We start from the raw sequence: 6,000 nt of genomic DNA, 5'->3' as shown, positions 1-6,000 counted from the left end.
AATGAGAGACAGGAGAATTCGGCTTTTACTTAATTACGGCTTGCGCTTCGTATCTACTTCCCACCTTTAACCACCTCTAGTTCATTCATGGTATATACTAGTTCCTTGTATTCATGGCACTGTGGCTCAACGCTCGCTAAACGTTTCTAAAACTAAATATGTTACACCCAGCGAGTATAACGTAGCAACCCTTTCTTGTCAGATAATGCTCAATGTACATGCCAATGGCTGCTAATGGGGATTTCAGCGTGTGCATTAACTAAAACCCGAACGCTCCTGTCTCTCATTCCCCATTAGTAGCCATTGGCATGTACATTAAGCACTATTTTACATTGTTCAACAACGCACAAAAGAAATATTTCACCGGCACTACCATGGAGGTCATAATGTTATACTTGTTACAAACTACGGCTACGAGAGATGAACGGGTGTCGCTATAAGAAGCTTCGCCCCTAAAAAATTGCTAGAACGGATATTCTAGCAAAGCTGTGGCTGCAGTTGTGAAGCCAGCTTGTGTCCTCAAAAAACCTCTGAAACATGCTATTTTCTGGTTGTGCCCACTAAGACTTCAAGTGGCTTTGATTCGTTAGTCTAAAGGCCACGTTAAATAAAAGGCCAAGAAGTAGTTGCTTCCGATGAAATATTACACAGATCGATTACTTAATCTGCAATAAAATTTGCCTTTAATTTGAGGCTTACTAAAGAAAGCTTGTAACACAAGGACGTACTTTGCGCACTATCCAACCCGAAAACGTTGCCACGATAAACTCGTTGGGCGTGCGAGGAAAGGCGATTCTTATTCACCAAATGCCAACGGCTTATAATGCGCCTAGTAAGATGGCTGCCACTGCCGCCATCTTACGCTTCGTACAGCTTCACTTGTTGGCGAGAATTTCTACACCAGTCAATTTTTTAAACCTCCTTCGTTATTACACCCAGAAAAGGCAGGAGCGTCACTCTAGGCGTTGCACATCTTTTTTTTTAGTATGAACTAATGCTATGAGTTCCACTGACGCTTCGGGTATGATCGCCAGCTTGGGATGTGTTTGGTGCTGACAAAATTGCACATACTCGTGTCCGAAATGCACCGAGTGAGACGAAAACTGAGAAACGATGCGTTAAAAAACTAATGGCTGATTGCACTCTCATGATGCAATACTGCACTTTAGCAAGAACGCTGACAGCTCTGTGGTAGATTTAAAAGGCGTATTTTCTAATGTGAAGAATTTCTTAGCGTACTTTGGCGACTTATCTATCTATCTATCTATCTATCTATCTATCTATCTATCTATCTATCTATCTATCTATCTATCTATCTATCTATCTATCTATCTATCTATCTATCTATCTATCTAACTATCTATCTATCTGTCTATCTATCTACCGCCTACGACATTTAGCTTTTCCTGGGAGTTTCGATAATCATATCAATACCAAACTTGGTAAGGCATAGCATAGCTGTATAAAGAACATAGTTGACTAGTCATAACACAAAAATTATTACAAGCATGCCATGAATGTCATGATTTACATATCATGGTCCTGAAGGTCTTGCGGTGTGTTCGTTCATATGGCATGTTCCAAAACATGCGTGGTATTGCATGATTGCATGGCGAACACAAGTGACAAGCCCTAACATGAAATCATGACATGCGTGTCATGTAACAACATGACTACATGCCACGCTCATGAAACGCTTGCGACCACTTCGTTAGCGTCACATGTGACGAATTCGGTATTACAGTACATGACGAAGGTATGTGATTGGTGCAAACATTATAATCATGAGATGTGTGTCATGTACCAACACGACTGCATGCCATGTTCATGATGCACTGGCGGCCGTTTCGCTAGCTTTAGTTATGCCAAATTTGGTATTACGGGACGTGAATGGTGACGACGGTATGATACTGGTGCAAACATGATAAACATGAGATCGAGATGCGTGTCATGTAACAACATGACTACACGCTACGCTCACAAGGCGCTTCCACCCATTTTGCTAGCTTCACATGTTATTTCGCGACGCGAACGGACGACATAGGCAAATGACACATCCAAACATGATAATCGCGACCTTCTAGTCATGTAACCACATGACTACATGCTACACGTATGATGCGCTGGCGGCCGTTTCGCAAGCTTCAGATATGCCAAATTTGGTATTACTTGACGCCAATGGCTGAAGAAGGTATGTGACTAGTGCAAACATAATTAACTACATGCCACAGTCAAGGCGCCAATAAATTTCGACGTGACGTGGTGCGCGTGCTCACCGATGTTCATTGCGTCGCGTCACGCCGGCATTGCAACGCTAGGTGGCTGCATTTCCGATGGAGGCGGAACTGCTGTAGGCCCGTGTGCTCAGATTTGGGTGCACGTTAAAGAACCCCAGGTGGTCTAAATTTCCGGAGCCCTCCACTACGGCGTCTCTCATAATCATATAGTGGTTTTGGGACGTGAAACCCCACATATCAATCAATCACGCTAGGTGGCGGTCCTGCCATATACTCGCATGCACGCGCAGCGCTGCGTTTCCTTGACGCACGCGTGTTTCAGCGTGTCAGGCGTCTATCCGTCACAAAAAGAGGGAGACGCAGTCTGGTTTGGGTAACGCATCTCCGCGAAATGCAGCATGTCTCATTTCGCACCTGTTGCCATTGGGCCGCGCCGACGGACGCTGGTCACGCCTTCCATCAGACTATACAGTGCTTGCTTTCTGCTAACGTAGCGTCACTGTGTCTAGTGTGCGCGCGCGCCAACGCCACATTGGAGTAAATTGGGTTCTTCACGATACGCTCGTGGCCGTTTTGCTTGCTCCATATATACCAAAATTAGGGTTGCGACATGTCAATGGATGACAAAATATACGACTGGTGCAAACATAATAATACTGCCACGCGTGTCATGTAAGAACATGACAACATACCACGCTCATAGCGTGCTCGCGACCGTTTCGCTAGCTTCACATATAAATTTGGTCTCACGTGACGTGAAATTTTACTTACAAACATAATAATTCTGACCTAGAAGACATGTACAGAATCACTGACCTCCACTTCGTAACATTGTGCTGATTTTAAAGTGACATATCAGCATTTTCCATTCGTGCTTCGCATATAATTGATTCCCACTGTACGTTTGATCTTCGAAATTTGTAAGGGTTTAATGTATGTGACCCAGCAGCAGTGGATAGCGTGTGCGCCTTCTGTTGCCGAATACCTGGAGGCCATGGGTTTGACCCCCGACGTTTATTCTGTTCGTACATAATTTTTGACGTCACTTTCATGACGAAAATGCGTCATTGATGTGTTGATAGACCCCAGTATAAAACACTTTGGTGTTAACCCCCATATTCCCAAACTTAGGAACCTAACAAAACTAATTTAATTACCCAAAATAATTGCTTCTATGACATCAAAAAGAGAATAGGCTTTTATGAAAACTTTTTCAAACAATGATTTTGCAGCCATACTGTATGTATGATGCCTATGTTTGACACACCGTGAGCAAATACCATTAGCGCCTATCACTGTCATACGAAAGCTACTGCGCACGCAGTAACTGACGAACAATCCACAAAAATATCAGCAGCATCGAGAACAATTTGGCTCTAAATATTTGTGGTATGGGGTTTAGCTACATGCATGTGAAATACCCATTTTGTGGCTACAACCACGTACCTAATTTTAGCCAAGTAATCACCTAGACTTGCATGTGATGAGGACAGGGCATCATAAACACACCTTAAGGGGCGCTACCTTTTTTTCACAGAAAAAAACATTCCAGTTACACTGAAAAGTTTTTCCGTCTTATATGAAGGACACTGGGCAGATATGGGTTAAAAAGACGGTGCAAATCGTTTGCTCCAGATGGAGTTTGTAATCAGCTATGCGCCTCGAAGAAAACACAACCAGAGTGAATATCAAGGTTCTGTCTCTGCGTATATGTGCACGTGTAAGTCTTTCTTGGAAGCTAGTCGTATCATTCATTAGAGTTTTCTTGACTATAATCACCAATTTACCATTACCCCTTGTTATGTTAAATGATCATGATGCATATAACTAAAGGCATGGTGGACAGGCAGCTACTCCTTGCCGACGACAGTTACGAGAATCAGAGATGCCGAACAGACAGATTGAGCACACTGTCTTTTTGCCTGCTCGCGGCTGTGCCATGGGTGCTGATCTTGTGTGTGATTGTATTCCTAGTTTCGTCACACCCCAAGAAACTGACTACCGATGTGGTGAGTGTCTCATCACAAACGTACGTTGCTTTTATATTGTGTAGAGGGTGCAACGATGCGCACTTTGTGCCGTTTTGTGGTACTACGTCGAGTAATTTGCTGTTTTATATCTTCCTCAATTTGGACTTGCCAACTTTCCTTCCACATCTAAGTATGTTCACCCACACTACATCATTTAGAGCCTGTAAATATTCAGAAATTTTGTTATCCACGTGATGAGTTTCCATTGAAAGGAGCAGCATGGGCGATACGCTGTTTAAAGAAGGCAAAATATATTCAAATATTGTTTTTACTCCAGATAATATAGCACTACATTTAACCGGGAACGCACTAATTAGGATGCTCCCTACAAATATTTTTTGAAAGACATAATAAACTTTGTAACAAATAAACGCGATGAACAGATGCAAAGTGTTAAAGAAAAATTTGATTAGTGCAGTTTTACTGCATTGCCACCAACTTTTCCTCAGCATTATGAATTCATGGGCACGCTCCTGAACAATTTTATCGTCATGAGCCCCTCTGCGTGGTGAACAAAGCTTGCGACAGTTGGCGAGCTATAGGGTGTGTTTATGCCTGCTTGGACATTTATTCCCTAAACTCGCGGCGCACAGCATCTTCAGGTGTTGCAAAGGGTGTATAAGTTCGACAGACTCATCTTCAAATTACCACTCGTGTTCATTAGCGCACTTTTTGTTGCGGCGCCCAGTTTCACTAGCAAAAGCTTTGTTTCATTGACCGGGCACGCACAACAAAACAAGAGGAACTTCGTGTTCTTTTTCTTTGTTAGTTAGGATAATAAATAAAATCAACAAAAATTCAAGCTGAGAGAAATATGGGATTGGTATGAGGAGTTATTTTGATATAAGTGTCAATAATTGAAATTGGATGAAAAGATAACGTTGCAGGAGGTACAAAACCTGCAACTTTCGATTAACGCGTCAGATACACCACCCATGGAGCTGCGGTCATCACTTTCCTGTCACCCACTTTACCAAGTATAGCTCATGTACACGTCTCGTTATCATGTTATGTTATCATGCATATCTCATATATATAATCATGTATATTTTGTACTCACACCATTGGGTGACAGTATTGTTTTTCAATACTGCCTTCACTAATTTTTTACCCTGCATTATCAAGAGGTAAGTTGCTTCACTGGACACTCTCGCACTGCATGCGCAGGAGGCAAAGGTGGTATTATAAAAAGAATAAAGCAAAGAAGGCATGATGACGCATAAGGCTTCAAACACTTTTCGCCTAATTGTTTCTGAGCGTAGCACTTGTCAGCGGGAGGTGTAAGTATCTGACGTCCCTTTGTGCGGTGACCTTTCTCGGGTGAAGAATTCAGAGGAAGTGGCCATGTTTCTAATAGAAGATTCCGTAAAAGTACTGTCAGGGTTCAGTGTAGATGGGAAAGACCTCGTGTACTCATTGCCACAGGACCGACTTCTGGTGTGCGCCAGGAATCGCATTCAAGAAGATAATGACGAACTGAGGTTTCGGGACAGGTGCAGCGCATCTACGAGTTCATTTTTTGAGCTCCTCTCACTGTACCTGGGGTCAACTGCTATTGGTTGGAACGGGTTCTTTTGCGCTCAGAGGTCGGGGGTCTGCATTGGGTCGAGATTAACGCCAGTTTTGAGCGAAATCTTTTTAAATGTTGTTGATCGTGACCTAGAGTCTGCATTGGACTCATTGGTGGTAAACACCTTCAGATACGTGGATGATTATATGTTTTGTTCGGGACT

The sequence above is a fragment of the Rhipicephalus microplus genome, chromosome 3, assembly GCF_043290135.1.
Source record: "Rhipicephalus microplus isolate Deutch F79 chromosome 3, USDA_Rmic, whole genome shotgun sequence".
NCBI classification, from domain to species: Eukaryota; Metazoa; Arthropoda; class Arachnida; order Ixodida; family Ixodidae; genus Rhipicephalus; species Rhipicephalus microplus.
The sequence above is the reverse complement of the archived record's forward strand: the minus strand, read 5'-3'. Positions refer to the sequence as shown.